The sequence below is a fragment of the Ursus arctos genome, unplaced genomic scaffold, assembly GCF_023065955.2.
Source record: "Ursus arctos isolate Adak ecotype North America unplaced genomic scaffold, UrsArc2.0 scaffold_11, whole genome shotgun sequence".
NCBI classification, from domain to species: domain Eukaryota; kingdom Metazoa; phylum Chordata; class Mammalia; order Carnivora; family Ursidae; genus Ursus; species Ursus arctos.
In genome coordinates, this window is record NW_026622775.1 from 6,730,783 (window position 1) to 6,748,042 (window position 17,260).

A 17,260-nucleotide genomic window follows, 5' to 3' on the forward strand; every position below is an offset into this window, starting at 1 on the left:
GGTATCTTCAGTTATGCAGCAAATACCTCTTGTTCCAGATATTTTGATCTATTTCCTCAACATCCTTCCTTAAAAAAAAATTACCTTATTGTGGTAAGAACACTTAACATAAGATCTACCCTCTTAACAAATCTTTAGGTGTATAGTTCATTATTGTTGACTACAGGTACAATGAGTATGGCAGATCTCTAGGGCTTATTCATCTTGATTAACTGAAACTTTCTGCCTTGTGATTAGTGACTCTCCATACCCCGCAACCCCACCCCCAGTCTCTGGCAACCACCGTTCCACTTTTTGATTTTATGAATTTGTTGTTGCTGATCTTTTCCCCAAGTGTATGTCCGATACAATACAGCAGAAATCAATTTCCACTTATTTCTCTTTGTCTTTACCCCTCAAGAGAACACACACCTCACTAAGACTGGGCTCAGACTCAACCAGTAGAAAACTTGGTTTATATATGCAACGGAGAGATGTCATCTTCCCCTTTCATACTGATCAAACTCCTGATTCTCCTCCTTCCTCTATGATCCATTTTTCTGTAGCTCAGCATTAAACAAACAAAAAACAGTATTAGAAAAATCTGATTCCAGGGATTGAAAGAAGTTCAGGCAAAACTTGAAAAAACAGAAATCTGGGGTGCCTGGGTGGCTCAGTGAGTTAAGTGGCTGTCTTTGGCTCAGGTCATGATCTCAGGATCCTGAGATCAAGACCCACATTGGGCTCCCTTCTCAGGGGGAGTCTGCTTCTCCCTCTCCCTCTGCCTCTACCCCCAGCTTGAACTCTCTCTCTCTCAAATAAATAAATAAAATCTTTCAAAAAAGCAGAAATCTTATTATTTAATGCTTCCAATATTACTTTTATATTGCTATTAAATTTTTAGTTTCCATGTATTTCTACTTAATTTCAGGAAACTCTTTTTTTTTTATCAATAAGTTTTTTTCAATCTCTGTCAACTTTGTCTTTAGTTTTTTCTTTCCATTTCAAAGAACCATAGATTCTTGTTTTATATTGAGGATGACAAATTATTTTATAAAATATTCCTACAATCCCTGTGTCATTTTATTTTGTGAGGTATATTCCTCTTCTGAATCCTACAATTGGTAATGTCTTATTCTAATGATGGCATGTGTTTACTTTTTTCCTTTTTATGTATCCCATGTAATTTATTTTCTCTTATTGTAAAACCAGGAGAAGTCTCATTAAAGAAATGAACCCAATCCTCAAAAATGCCAAATTCATAATCACATAAATGTGTCGTCAATAAGAATGCATAGAGTATGCATCCATTCTCTGCACATGTTTAACTTTTTTTAGATCTAAAGCTGGAATTTAGGTGGGAAGACACAACTTCTATCCCAAATCTCACCTTGGTGGACATGTCTCCTGTGAAGTTATGATGTCATGAGGTGAGACATTCTCCCATCCTACTTCCTACAACAAGGTTCTTCCTAGGTTAACAACAAATCCCCAGTAGTCCATCTTACTTTCTGCCTATAGAACAGTTATTCACAGAGAATACACTAACAAGGAGGTGTGGAATTGGATAAGGGAAGAGAAGGGCAGAGGCATCATGCAGTAGAAGATACCTCTGGAGTTCTCAAGTTAATTCAGAAATTGTTCTTTGGAAATAGGGATGAATAGTGGGAAATAAATATTTCCATTCACTTTCAGGAAAGGAGGCTTTTTATGATCTTATAATGCATAATGATTGTTGTGTTTCAATCCAGTCCCATTAGCCTTTCTGCTAATGGAAATTCTTCCCAAATTCTGGCACTAGACTAATATTTCAGTGCTAATTTTTAGTGTCATTTTGAGTTCATTCATTTTGTTCTTAAACATTCTACTGGGAAATAGAAATGATTATATAAGGGGATACTGACCATCCCAAACTAGAATCTACTCTGTAACTAGTTTCTGTTAGGTATATCTTCAAATAGATAAATCTTTTTAATCTGCTGAATTGTAACAATGGAAGCAATCTCAAGTCAATTTAACTCAATCCTGTTTATGTGGTAGTTACTGTATTTCTATTACCGGAGACAGAATCCCAAACCAGCGTAAGTGAAAAGGGAAATATATTCCTCGTATAACAGAAAGGTTAGTAAATAGAATTGTTTTCATGCTTGGATAGTTCATGAGTTCAAACAATATGTTCAGTTCTTGAGCTTTTTCAGTTTCCCAATCTCTCAGATCTACTTTTTAAAATTGATTCATTTTTCAAGCAAAATTGTCTATGAGTGGTATACGGGTTCTCTAAATTTAAGTTCTTTTGATACATCCTCCACACCAGAAAAGAGTTTTTGCCTTTCATATTATTGGCCACTTTGGGTCATGTGTTCATCTGTGAAACAATCCCTGTGGTCAGGATGATGTGGAAATTTTAATGATCAAGTCTGAGTCAATCAGGCATCTGAGCTGGAGACCAAGTATTAAGCCAGCCCTATCAAAACACAGGGAGATAATTTTGGAAAGACAAATAGAAGTAGGATTTCTCAGACAACAGAATTTTCCTAATGTTTGTGGGCTTTTTCTCTATTTGTATTAGTCTAATCCCATAAACTAGTAACTAAAGACAGAGATCTTACAGTATCATAATCCTTGAATGTAGATCCCATAAGGGTGTCCATGTCTAAGTGTCAAAGTCCTGAATGCTTTCTGCTTGTCCTGGACTGGAACAATGTACACCATAGCATGGGATGTGGTGGTACGAGTTGCCCCTTTACTGCATTTCAATTTATAACTCTTTACAATGGTCATGATTGTTTCCCTTGATTGGAAGGGGAAATAAAGAGCAGGGAAAATTTGGGAGGCTTTCTCCAGGTCCTGGTATAATCCCACACTTGCACTCCCATCTTTCTGCATTTGTTGAAACCAACAATAACCTCGGACATATATTTCAATTTTTTTCAATCATCTGAGGATTAATATCATTAAACTTTAAGCCACATAGATGTGCTTGTTCACAGATAGAAAGGGCCACTGAAATTTCTTTACCAGGTCCCTAAACTCTAACCTTGGTTGTCTTATTATCAATGTTCTACGATAAAGAGATTACCATTTAACAGATGTTGTGCTACCACATAACCAGAACTGTAGCCTTCCCAACCTAGAACAGAGGAATCCTCATTGCCCCCATATGTTAACTTAGTCTCTTCCACACTACCTACTTTGTGGTTTTATTATCCCATGAACTGAGAGTAAGGAAGAATTGGTTCCACCCCCCCAAAATCTTGAAATACTGTTACTTGAAAAGGATGACTATGTTCTGAACAGACAAAAATGATAAATTGGATTCCTAGTTATTTCACAAGTAGGTTTAGCAGAGAAAACAGTGCCAGGATTTCCAGGAAAAGAGATAGTTGCCTATGTTCTATCTACTAATAAGACATCCTTCTATCACTTCTGTGGACTGAGAATCAAAACTGATTACAAAGTCCAAGGAACAAAATGCAAAAGCTGGGTGCTTGCGTGGCTCAGTTGGTTAAATGTCTACTTTGGGCTCAGGTCATGACTCAGGGTCCTGGGGTCAAGCCCTGTGCCAGGCTACTTGTTTGGTGAGGAGTCTGCTTCTCCCTCTCCCTCTGACTCTCTCCCCTGTTCATGCTCTCATGCACACACTCTCTCTCTCAAATGAATAAATAAAAAATCGTTTTAAAAAATGCAAAAGCCAAGGCAGAAGGCAGAGAAAACATGTTATTCCAGACACTTAAAATGGCACACACCAAGTTTGGATGTGTGCATGCAAATATGCATGACTCGAGAGCATAGGAATATTCAGAAAAAAAATGAATATATAAGTTCAGTTAAAACATGCAATATTGAGAGGTAAAAGAATTAGAAATGCAGCTGGGAAAGTAGGTAGTCATCCTCCTGTGAAGGACTTTTCACTCTTGGATGAGAATTCTTTCCTAATTTGATGAAAAACAGAAAATCTTTGAAAGCTTGTGAGTAGAGGACTCATTGCATTTAGAAAGACAATTCTAGCAATGGCATGTGATATAGATTGAAGCTGGAGGAAATAGAGGGTAAAAAGACTCATAAACACACAATTACAATAGTTTAAGTGATAATTAACGGGAAACATACTTATAGTGATGGGGAAAAGATAGAAAGAAAAGTGCAAGATAGATTTGAATCCCTGGGTTTAGCGAACTTTGTCTGTTGTCTAGCCTTAGCCACATGGGTTCCTCCCTCCCTCCTTTCCTTCTTTCCTTCCTTCCTTCCTTTTCCCCTTTTCATCTGCATTTTTCCTTTCTGTATTCTCATTCTTTTAACTACACTTAAATTGATTAAAATTTTCACTTTAATCAAAGTAAAACAGGTTGGTGGGATTTTTTCAAACAGCCTACCATTTTCTGAAACTACATGTCCAACAAGGTCCCCCAATTCTCAGAAACATTATTAAAGAATTCTCTAGGACCACACTGACTATTCAGTATTGAGCAGGTTATTTCACTTCTTTTTGCTTTGCCATAAAAAAAAAAAAAAATGACGCTTATATATGAGATCATCCTTCAACATTTTAGAACTTGAAAATGTTCCACGTACCTGAATAGCTTTTGTATACAGTAACACTCTAGATCACTGGACAAAATATGTCAAACTTACATCTACTGTCAAATACATATTCTTTAGGTTTACTTTTGTTTTGAATAATAATCATTTTATAGGTTCCAGGAACTGTGTTAAATACTTTATTTTAATAATTCATTAGGTAGAATTTAAAATATATACAGTGGTGGACACGACAACAAAAAGGAGCCCCTGTATAACCATCACCTGGTTTTAACAATATCATGGCAAATATATCTTTCTTTTCAAAGCAGAATTAAATTCCTATCTTTTTTACATCCCTGATTTCTTTGTTTTTTCCTTAGTGAAGATAAATAAATATATATAACTTTCTGCTCTAGATTATATTTGAAAATTTCCTCAAAGAAGGTACATTAAGATGGTGTTCATCTTATTTGTTGGTGAAAACAAACTATTAATTTCTTCTAAATATTTACGTATTTTTTATAGTTTTACTAGTATAAAAGCAGACTCGAATTTTTCCTTCAATTATTCACCTGCTATGATCCAAACTATTACAGTCCTTGGGTAAATCAGGCAATTTTGTCTTTTTAGAGGGTGGATAATTGTGTCACGAGCAAATTATTTGGACAAATGCCAAATGGCATTATCCAGTAAATTATAATCAATAGGTGTTTATTTAATAAATTATTTGTCCAGAGAGTAGAGCCCCATGTGAACCAATAGTCAACGATTCCGTGTGACCTCCCTTTATGCCGTGACTTGCTTTGTGAATTGGAAAAATCAGTTAACCTCTCGGTGCTTCAGTTCACTCGTCTATGAACTGAGAAGAGTAACATTTGCCACCTAACTCACCAGGATTTTGTGAAGGTTAATGAGCTTCACAGTTTATAAAGGGCCTTTTCTTGTTGGCTGAAAGACTCTTGGAGAGTACTAAGTATCACCTGCTATTGTTTTCTTACAGATCCAGTAAATCATCCTTCGAAAGACCCATAATATTACAAAATATGTGATAAGATACTTCTAGCAGCTTTATCCTACATCTATCATGAGAGGAAAGAGTAGTTCCAACATTACTGCTCAAGATTCCCATAATTCATATTATTAGGGTCTGAAACATTTGTGGCCCAATAACACATGCTTGTTAGACAGAGTTTTTCCAACTTCAGCTTAAAATATTTTAGTTCTAATCAATTTTGTCAAAGCCCTATCATATCTTGACATAATTTTAAGAGTTGAATATTAAAAAGGAAAAAGTTTATCCAGTGAACAAATGCACCTGTTCTTCATTGTCACACTGAATGAATAATATTAAGGTCATGAATGAAATCCACAAAAATAAGTTGATTTGTTATAAGTGGAAAAATCTGTACTGTCACTCTGCATTTTCTGAAACAGTTTTGCTAAGGCTCTCCTTGAGATAAAGAAGAATAGCACAAATTTGTAGGATCCTGGACTTCAGATGTGATGCTACAAACCCTATTTCATGGATTTTAATTAATTTTTACTATTTTATGTAATTTACAATTTGAGTGAGAAAAAAAATTACATAATTTTCATGCTGTTAAAGGAATTGAACTTAGAATTCTAGAAAGATGACAATGCATAAGCTATTTAATGAATATTTCCTAAATTACAGGTCATCATTTGACTTTAAATATTATCTCCTATTGCACTTTATATTGGGACAATCTATATATGTAAAAAAAATTCATACATCGTTCTTCCTTTATTTCAGAAGCATAATAAAGGAAAAACTAAAAGGGAAAATACAAAATACATATATTTTGCTCTTTCTATTTCTCTTTCAACCAGAGAAAGAAACTATATAAAACACCTAGAGGAATTCTTCAATTATACCTGTATTTTTCCCTGAATATGGAAATCAGAGAAATTACCTATTATATTTTTGGTCCTAAGTAATAAAAGTATAAATCAACATCATTTGAAAGTTTATAGAAAAAAAAATCCAAAATAATGTTAGAAGTTTGGAGGCATCATGCATCCAAAGACTGTTTCTGGTGGGGAATTAATTTCTTTGGCCTCACAAAATTTATAGATTAAACTGAGAAAGTGTGAAGATTATCAATATATTATCATGTTATTCTTTCTTCTTTCCCAGAAATACAAACCATTTTCCTAGGTGGGAGCCAGCCTACATCCCCAAGTCTGCATGGACACATTACAGAAGGCACTTAACCTGAGCAGCCAAATACATTTTCTTGCTCCCTCAAGAGAAGGTGGGAGGAGTTGGTCTCCTAAAGCACATTCAGGTATTATAACTGTTGTGACTAGATAGCCTGACGGCCAGAGAGTTTACACAGGCATCCTCAATTTAGAGCAGTTCTTTTTGAAAATGCAGAATTTTTGTTCAACGTTCTTTCTCCTCTTGGGGAAATGTAATGTGATTGTTCCCCATGCCAGTTCTCAGGCCAAGGCTGGTTTTGAGCAAGTCTTCACAATGCAAGACAAATTGAGAAAAGTAAGACAAGATTTTTATGTATGTGAAGGTAAAGTTGTCAACAACACTGTGTTGTAAACATAAAAATTTAGTTTAAGAATTTGCCTTTCTTGGGGTCCCTGGGTGGCTCAGTCATTAAGCGACTGCCTTTGGCTCAGGGCGTGATCCCAGAGTCCTGAGATCGAGCTCCAGACTGGGCTCCTCTGCTGGGAGCCTGCTTCTTCCTCTCCCACTCCCCCTACTTGTGTTCCCTCTCTTGCTGGCTGTCTCTCTCTCTCTGTCATATCAGTAAATAAAATCTAAAAAAAAAAAAAAAGAATTTGCCCTTCTTAATTTTTTGTGATAAAGTGACTCTTTCATATAATAGTGGTAAAGTGGGATAGATTTTTTTTAAATGTCCTTACTTAGTAAAATAATAAGTTAGAAAAGCTACATTATTGCTGGCCTTCCCCTAGTCTCACTTTTTAGAAAAAGCACTGATGTCTGAAGTCCAAAAGTTTAAGGCTTTTTGGTTTTAAATGCCATTACAATTCTTTCAGACAACCAAGGAAAGTGAGATTCATAAAGTCATTATATGTATAACTTAGAAAAGTTTTATCATTACCTAGAACATATTAATGTGAAAAATAACAAATGGTATACACATTATCTGTAATATTCTTAAAGATTTTAAAATGAGCAAATATGGTAGGTGATGTGTGAATTTGGTGCTTCTTTTTTTTAATAAATTACAATTGTTTTTAATCATATGTAACCTCTGATTAATGTGACAAGATTTCTTTAAAAATATATAAGATAAAAAAGATTATTTGGGGGAAAATATGAATGCTATATTGTAAATTAATCAGAAATTACTGCCAAGAAGCCAAACCAGCCCAGACAGTGGATCCATGTTCTCCAACCACTGTCACTGCGGAGCCCAAGTCGAAGACTCTAGAGTAGCCAACTAGAGTATTTGCCAAACATCTAGATGTTCTTTTTGGAATGAGGCATTTCAGAATGAAGCTTACCAATTTTTTATGACAACTCTGTTTTTGGTAAAGGAAGAGAAATTTCTGTGGCTCATAGGAAGATTCTGGATATTTTCTAAAGGCTTAACAAATACCTGGTAGAATTTGAGCAGTTCCCTAATTCTGTTGTACATCCTCATTACAAGGTTGTTATTGCTGTTGTTGTTGTTGCTGTTTTTCCCAAATTTCTTTTAGTAAGTTCCCATGCATCATATGAAACCTCTCATAGCATTATGGCTATTTTTATATGAAAAATATCCCACTGCAAGTCATCACAACTTTCTGGCTAATTCCTGTTGACCGACATCTGCCCAGAGGAGTTGCTAATGTTCACCACTAAGCAGACAAAGCAGAGTCCTTTTCTGATCTCTCAGTGACAGTTTTATGAGGCCACATGTTTTGAAATTTGTATTAAGTTTATGGGTTTGTTTTCTCCCTGTATATGCGAAACTTGGTTGCACTGTGGAATCTTTGCTGGGACTAACTTTATCTGCATATTTTTGGTCTCCACAGACCAAAAATGTTAGTGCTGGAAAATTCCTGGACAGTGTTTTAAGAGGTACATGGCTATGAAAGAGAAGTATTTCCTTCTTTTTACTGTTTGACTTAGCAAAATAAACTCATTTTAGTTTTATAAAATGCAGGCAAGAATTCAATTCAATTATTTTTACTTTAAACGATTTAATCTTTTACCTTTTCATAACCTTTTAGTATTATCTTTTAATAAAGAGAATAGGCTACATAATGGTACTTTTGGCATTGCAAAGAGGTTTTGAAAATATCATTTTCAACCCAATATATATTGCACGCTAAGTACGTGGACAGGAAGTTTGGTTTGGAGAATAATTATATCAATCTACCAATCAGAAAGCTGAATGTGCTGGTCTTCATTCTTTCACTGACTTCATTGTTTTTCCAAGTTTATTGTGCTACCCATGGTTTCTCACCTATGAAAATGGGCTACTTAGAAATAAAACAGAGAGAGAGAGAGAGAGAGAAATAGAGACATTTTAGAATTTTATTTACATAACAGTAGACTTCACATTTTCCGTAGAATTTAATGATCTACAAATTCATTGGGAGGTCTGATCTCAAAATAATAATCAAATATGAAAGAAATGGCCATATTAAATAAATCTGTGCTCATGTAATATTTCTATGATAAGATTGAAAAAATATTAACCTATGAGAAGACATTTCTTTCATCTAGAGAGTTCACTGTTTATTTTTCTTTTTTGTCAGTTTAATTTTAACTTGCCTATTTAGTGTTGGAGGAAAAATATTTTTTTGGTGTGAAATAAATCAGTTCTATCAAGTCACTGGTATTAGGTACTCAGCAGTCAAATGAGCTCATTTTCATAAGCACAAACACAGTCGTTTAGCTATCTTGTCTTTTAAAGGAATTCTGATTCAGATGACTCCGTTTCCTTGAGGAAGGGAGTAAGGAGGCCGAATTTACCTCATTTAGCCTATTTGACTCATTTAGCTTTGCCACTGCATTTTGATGGGAATCTTTTTCTAGTTTGACTTTACTGATAAGGCAGCAAAGAAAGAAATATATTTACAACGTTAATTCTCAAGGAAGAAACTTTCTCTCTCTCTTCCTCAAAAAACACCAGTATGATATCACCCAAGGATATGTCAAATTCCACTCAGCAGAAGACCTAGAATGTTCTGGAAGTTCCAGGAGTTATACTTTGTATGTCAGACTCTCAAGTACAACTGGGATACTCTCTCAACCAAGACACTTTTAAGAAAAAGAGGCACTTTACAGAAGACTTGAAGGTCCTCAGAAGAGCTCATTGTTTGTTTTCTTATTGTATATCAAAGGCTACAAAGTTGAAGTTTGTCTGTATTGGTCTGTATTACCAGGAATATTACTTTGCTAGGGCTGCCATAGCAAAGTGCCACAAACTAGGCGGCTTAACCAACAGAAATACACTGTCTCACAGTTCTGGTGGTAGAAGTCTGAGATCACGGTGTCAGCAGGGTTGTTCCTTTTGAGGGCTTTGAGGAAGGGTCTGTTTCAGATCTCTTGTCTAGCTTCTGGTAGTTTGCTGGCAATCTCTGGCATTCCTGGGGTTGTAGAGACATCACCCTGATCTCTGCTTTTATGTGAACATGGCATTCTTGTGTGCACACCTGTGTCCAAATTTCCTCTTTTTATGGGGATGCAGTCATATCAGATTAGTCCCACTGTTATTAACTTGATCATCTACAAAAACCCTATTTCTAAATAAGGTGATATTCACCAGAACTAGGGGTTATGACTTAAACATCCTTTGAGGGGGACACAATTCAGCTCATAAAACCGTGTCTATCCAATTTGACATTTGCATTTCAATCCTATTAAACTCTAAGAAGATGGCACAGACTAGACTATTGGGATTTTTCTGTAAGGATTACATATATGAAAGAGAACAAGACAGATAAAGGAAGGCTAGGGAAAGCATCAAAATAAAATCAACTTACCTGATTTTAAATATTTGAATATTTACCTTCTTTTAGATTAAATACTTTTGGAATGTCTCTACATATATGTTAATATTCCTTCTCACCTAATGAATTATGTATTAATAGAAAGCTAAATTTTGGCAAAATATTGATGTTTTCTTAATCTGATCCATTTTAATAATCAAAGACAGCCTATGCAATGGGTGTTTGTTTCTCTACTAATTTTATGTATACATTCACAATGACAAATGCAGAGTAGAGAAAAACTGCAATGTAAATAACACATTACATATTTAGTTCATAGATAAACAGGCCATGACTATACTGAATCCACTGGTTTTCTTTCCAATCACTCTGCAATATTAACCGATTTCTCCACTATTGATTGAATCAGCTGTGCAGACAATCCGATTTTGTTGTTAAGACAGCTGAAAACAGCAGATTGACTCTTTTTGATCTGTTTCATATAAACACAATTATTGTCAAAGTGTTCTCAAATCCCCCATCTGACTGCAGAACAGATGGAATTTTTTTTTCAAATTTTACTAACAGCAAAAAATAAAGTGGGTTCTAGAATTGATTTGTCTAATAATAAACTTTGGCCTCAACAATTTTAGGAATTAAACCTAAGAGCCATAAAAACCTCAGGATAGTCTAACTTTACTATATCTGGAACTAAATCGATCTAGGATTAATGAGATAATGTTTAGGAGATAGTTTTTAGTTTTGTTTTAAGAAGCAGCAGCATTGGCTTTGGCCTAGAGCAATATTAGGGAAATATAAATCTCCAACATTCCAATGAGCCACGTGTTGCTTCCAGTTTTTAGTCTACCGAAGTGGTGAGCAGGGTGTTCTTGTTTTATTGTGTTTACATTTATTCGGTTAAAGTATGTCACTGAGTGAAGACCAATGATAGTACTGGGTACTTAGCACCTTTCCTTGCTCTCCAAGTGCCCTGCAAATATCATCTCATTACTCTTCAAAACTATCCAGGCACGAAATCACACATCTCGTCTCAAAAACAACCCTTGAAAACCAGAATTTATATCCTCCAATAAGAGTGTACACTATATATGTGTTTAAAATTGTCCCTCCAGTTTTTATTTTGGAAATTTAGTCAGTGAGTGGGCAATTAAAACAAAACAAAACAAATAACCCAGACATCTAAACAAGACATAAAGCAACAGAATGTCAAGAAGGTATTTGTGGACTACTCTTCTACATGTTTGTTTTAGAAATTAACATTAAACCTTCAAATAACAATAGCTTGGTGTGATTTTCTGTGAAGCAAACATAAAGCTTTAAGTGTTTAACCATATTAAAGGCTCCTTTTCTATTTACATAATGATATATCGTGTTTATCTTATTGACACTGTAAAGATATTAGTAGCCATCCATAAATAGAGCTCAGATAAAAGGATACTTCATTTCAGAATCACTAATCTATGTTAATACCATTTTGGTCAAGGTCCTATAACAGCTGTTAGGATTTCAACCCCAATAGGTCAGAGAAAGAAGATGGGAAAATCCTTAATAAAATGTTGTTAGAAGCTACAGGTGGGAAATAAAGAAGCTCTTGTGACCTATAATCTTATTCCCTCATAAAGTCACCAAAAGAGCACAGCAGCTTCTGCAGTTGAAATTAGACAACACACTAGCGGCTTTTCAATCTCAACTTTTACAGTTCGATGTTATCATTTTCGGTGAAGAACAAATGAAGGATACAGCAGCTCAGCCCAAGATGTTCTCTCTGGGTTTAATCAGCCCACTCAACCACATGAGTAACTCTGCCTTAACAGTATTTTATTCCCATTTATAAACAACGTAGGCGTTCTGCTGGTTTGTTCATAAACAAACATTAGATTCTCAACACGCTGTATTTGAGTTTTACCACTTTTATGCCGAATGTATCTGAAGAGAATAATTTTCTTTAAAACATATAGTACTAGGTCAGATCAATTTTAAAATGGGAGCTGTCATGAGATAATAAAATCTACCCTTGGCATCAGCCTAGGTAGAGTGCCGAGATCTTCAAATATACAGTCCCACCATATTGGCACTCAAAAAAAAACAAAAACAAAAACAAGAAAACATGTAGCAAAAGGCTATACACAAGTGTGTGACCACATGAGCATAGTGTGGTAATTGTGCTTTTTCAGTAGGGTGCCTCCTGCCTAAAGGGTAGCAGGCGCTGACTTGGCCCTGTCATTACCGCCATTGTCAGTGGTGAGAAGTTCCTACATTTCTATGTCATATAACTGGACCTTGAGGGATAACTGGCTTGTTACTTCATTTTGCTTAGAAGAGTATGTGACTTGAATTTTTCTTTGGCCCCAAAGAGAAAAAGAATACTTCCTGAAGTATTCTTCTCTCGTGGAGTCCATAGTTTTCTGGAAGAGAAACATGGAATGGCATGCTTACAAAAAGAACTGGTTTAAGTGCTAACAGAAAAAATCTGTACAAAATGTTCTTTTAATACAGTGTTGATGACCTAACTAGTTTGCGCTCCAATCACCATTGACATATTTTTCTTCCTTTCATAAAACTAACGTTCTATGTTTTTCCTCTTTGATTTAAGGAGAATATTTAGCAAAATGTAAAATAATAGGGCTGAAAAGAAAAAAATATATATTCCTGTGGGAATATCTAAAAAAGGGTAGATAGCAATTTTCTATGTTTCCTTTTTCTCCCCATTTATAAAAAGCATCTCTCTAGTCATTACATCACATCAAAGTTAAATATTTTTAAATGCTTGATTAATACTAAAAGGGCTTTTTAAAAAATAGGTTCATGGGGCACCTGGGTGGCTCAGTCGTTAAGCATCTGCCTTCGGCTCAGGGCGTGATCTCGGCGTTCTGGGATCGAGCCCCACATCAGGCTCCTCCGCTGGGAGCCTGCTTCTTCCTCTCCCACTCCCTCTGCTTGTGTTCCCTCTCTTGCTGCCTGTCTCTCTCTCTGTCAAATAAATAAATAAAATCTTAAAAAAAAAAATAGGTTCGAACTATCAACTCTCAAATTGCTGCCCTGAAAAAAGATATAGTAAGTTGCTTGTGTTCTAAATAACACAGCCTTTTTTATAGAGATTTACTATTTTTACCTAAAAGTTCATCATGCAGTTGAGAGAGCAGAATTTAATATTGTTATTTGAGGAAGACAAAATTTTACAGATTTAATTTGCTATCAATCATTTGCATAATGTTAAGGTTTGGATTTAACGTAAGCTGGAGATTTGTCGTATGCAATTTCCATTTGTTTACCATGTATAGGACAACTTGTTTAAGAATAGTTGACTCTGTGAGCAGTTTACTTGACAAATTATGTCAAATATTTGCTTTCTGAAATCCTGAGAATTGGTTGAATATAATTGTGCTTCATGTTGGCAAAAAATAAATAAATATGGGACTAAGGAGTCCTATCATTAATTTGTCAGAAAAGCAAGTTGTCATTTCTGAAAATTTAATGTCATTGAAGCTCCATTTCCAATAGCAAAGGAGCACTACTGCTAATAGACTTCAGAGCTCGAAATAAATAAATCTTTGGAATCCTGTTGCATCTCTCGGGGTGTGACATTTGACAGTCTTTTATAGCACAGAACGAAACAAGTTTGTGAGCTGGAATTCAATTGTGGCGTATTGATTCCTTGCATCAGTCATTATTCCCTGCTGATTGACAGCTGAAAATTGGTTACGTTAAGTATTTCATATGTTATATTGGCTGACATTTGCTTGCCTGCTCCTGTGTCAATATTGTTGTAAAGATCTCCAGCTTTATGAGATAGCAATAGACACTGACTGTGGCTTTTGTGTGATGTTCCAGTGTTTTTCCTGACATAATTTAAGACATATTAAAAACCAGCAGCATCTTCCCTCTTGAGAAGCTTAATGCCAATATTATTGTCTTCCAGGGGAAGATCATGTATGCTCATAATCGGGTGCTAATTTCCACCCGTACGCTCATGTTTAGGCATTAGGCACTATAACTGTAAAATTGAGCCTTCTTGATTGATTCATGTCAAGCCTCATCTCGGCTCCTGCAGGGGAAGTCATCCGGCTGACCCTTTTTACACTAAAAGAAGAGATTTGTGTTCCTTTCTTTCACCTGGAACCATCAAATTGACTGAATAATCTGTAATACATTAGTGCTGACATTTGTTAGGGGAGAATTAAACAAGACACAGTAATCATCCCCTAGAATAAAAATTGTGTTTGATTTCCAGCAGAGTTCTATTAAAGCGATGACAGACTCAGTCTCTTCCAAGGTGGAAAATCGTGAATATTCTCTGCATTAATGAATCAAGTTAACACGTTAATTGCTTCTAGGACATGGTTCTCCAATATGAGTGTTGAAGGATAGGAAGGCCCTGGTGTATGGTCAATACATATTTGTAATCAAGGTGAGCTTCTTGTGGAAACAAAATTTTGAAAGATTCTTATTGTCTTTTTTGCTTTTGCTAGTCTGAGATGTAAAAAGTTGTATTATTCTCTGAGAAATATAAAATTAATCCAAAAATGGCCTATCATCTCCTCTTCAACTTATTTGAGAAATGCCACAAAAAGATTGGGTGAGGTAAGTACCCAAGTACTAAACTTGATTCCTGGTTTTCATTATGTTGCTTAAGTTTACAATGTCTTTGAATTTAGATCAAGAAATCTCCTTACATCTAACTCTTCCTGTTCTAACGCATGTAGGAATCATCATCGCTGAGCTTCATTTGAAGCTGTTCCTGAACAACTGTATTTCATATTCACTGGTCTTCATTCACAGCACCTGCTCGTCAACCACGACTGTCAGCACGAAGCAGAATCATATTACACTCCTTAGAGCTCACATGTGTGTGCTCTGTAAAAACCAGTGTTTTATAGCTAACTTGTGTAGGACTCATTTTCAAGATGATTCGTTCATAAGTGATTATGTGAGTGTGTTTTCCATTATGAGTTCACACTTCTCAGAAGTACCACTTAAAAACAGACCTTTTCCACTTTTGACTATATTTGTTGAAGCGGTTGTCAAGTTTGTTAATTGGGGTCATTTCAAAGTGCTAACATGCCTGTGCTCTAGATACGCCATGCCATGTGGAAGAACTTTGGGAAGAGAACAGAGCAGCTTTTACAAGGAAATAATACAGAGAAAACAGAATTTTCGTCTTCCTTCAACGATTGTAAAGGACTCTAGAAACTTGTTAAAGTTAAATGGACAATCCATGAACTAGTAGGAATTTGTTGGTTTCACTTCATTTAATGTGGGACATTTAGAAGTTTGTTATCTTGCAGATGGCATATATCTGTCCAAGAACCTTCATGAACAAACGAAACATGTATCGTATGCCAACACCTTTTTAGGCAATAAATCTAGCATGAAGACATGAAGCTTGCTCTCGTGGAGTCCATAGTTTTCTGGGAGAGAAACATAGAATGGCATGCTTGCAAAAAGAACTGGTTTAAGTGCTAACAGAAAAAATCTTTACAAAATGTTCTTTTAATACAGTGTTGATGACCTAACTAGCTTGCACTCCAATTTTGTAAATAAAAGCACATGCATTCATATTTTAGTATCATTTTTCACCTTACAGAGGAAAACTATAATGTGAGATTGATATATAAATTATGGAATCAGGATCAGGGTCAAATATTTGACAGTTTATCTAGTGTCCATGAACCTATTTGTTGACAAAAGCACTTGCTCTGAATGGAGAACATCCCCCTCTGCATTATAAGTCTCCATAAAGGCACTTTTGAGGGAAGTATGGGAAGCTCTTCAGGCGCCAATTATCCCCTCACCTTGCAAAGCATAGTAAGGAGCTTCAAAGACAATGCATGTTTTCACTGAAACTACAAACTAGATCAAGGTCAAGATAATCTAGTCTATCCTCAGTAACTGTAGAACAACACAAAAGAACACCAAACTTGGAACAAGAAGCCAGATCCTTCTCGCCTAAATTCCTGACCTGGAAAAGAAGTTTGGACTACATAATTTCCGATATTATTTCTAAACCCAAATTCAAAGATAATTTCATATATCATGTTTAAAAAGATATAAATAAATCTCAATGGAAAAGAAGGGTATAAATGTAGTTAAAACCATTTTGCAATAAGGAAATTTGTGATTTATTAATACATGAGTAAATTGAAGATAGGTAACTGTAATTTGTAAAACACTGTCAAAAGTCAGAAACACAAAGGTAAATAAGACCAAGTCTCTATCTTGCATGTTTGTGTGGGCAACAGGAGGAGAGCAGGAAAGGCAATGAAGTCACACAGCTCAATCAATCCTATATTAAAAAGCATATATAGGAGCACGTGGGTGACTCATTCGGTTAAGCATTTGTCTTCAGCTCAGGTCATGATCCCAGGGTCCTGGGATAGAGCCCCATGTGGGGCTCCCTTCTCGGTGGAGTGTCTGCTTCTTCCTCTCCCTCTTCCCCTCCCCCCCGCTCATTCTCTCTCTCTGTCTCTCTCTCATAAATAAGACCTTAAAAAAATAAAATACAAAATAAAAAGCACGTATAAATTGCTATGGCAGCTCAGCAGAGGTAGCAATTAATCACATGGGGAACAGGAAAAGTAAGAGCCAAGTGAAATTTAGTTGGGTAGAAATTAATGTGTGGGACACCCAAAGTGGCTAAAGTGGAAATGAACAGGTACTCTAAGAAGATAGTTGTAATTGGTCAATACCCTTTGCCAAGAACATAGTTTCTCTAAATAGTTTAACCAAAAAGGAAGTTAAAATAGGGAGTTATTTAACTTTTAAATCTATAGGAGGACAGAAGAAAAGTCTCAACTGAGCTTTCAGCAATGACTTC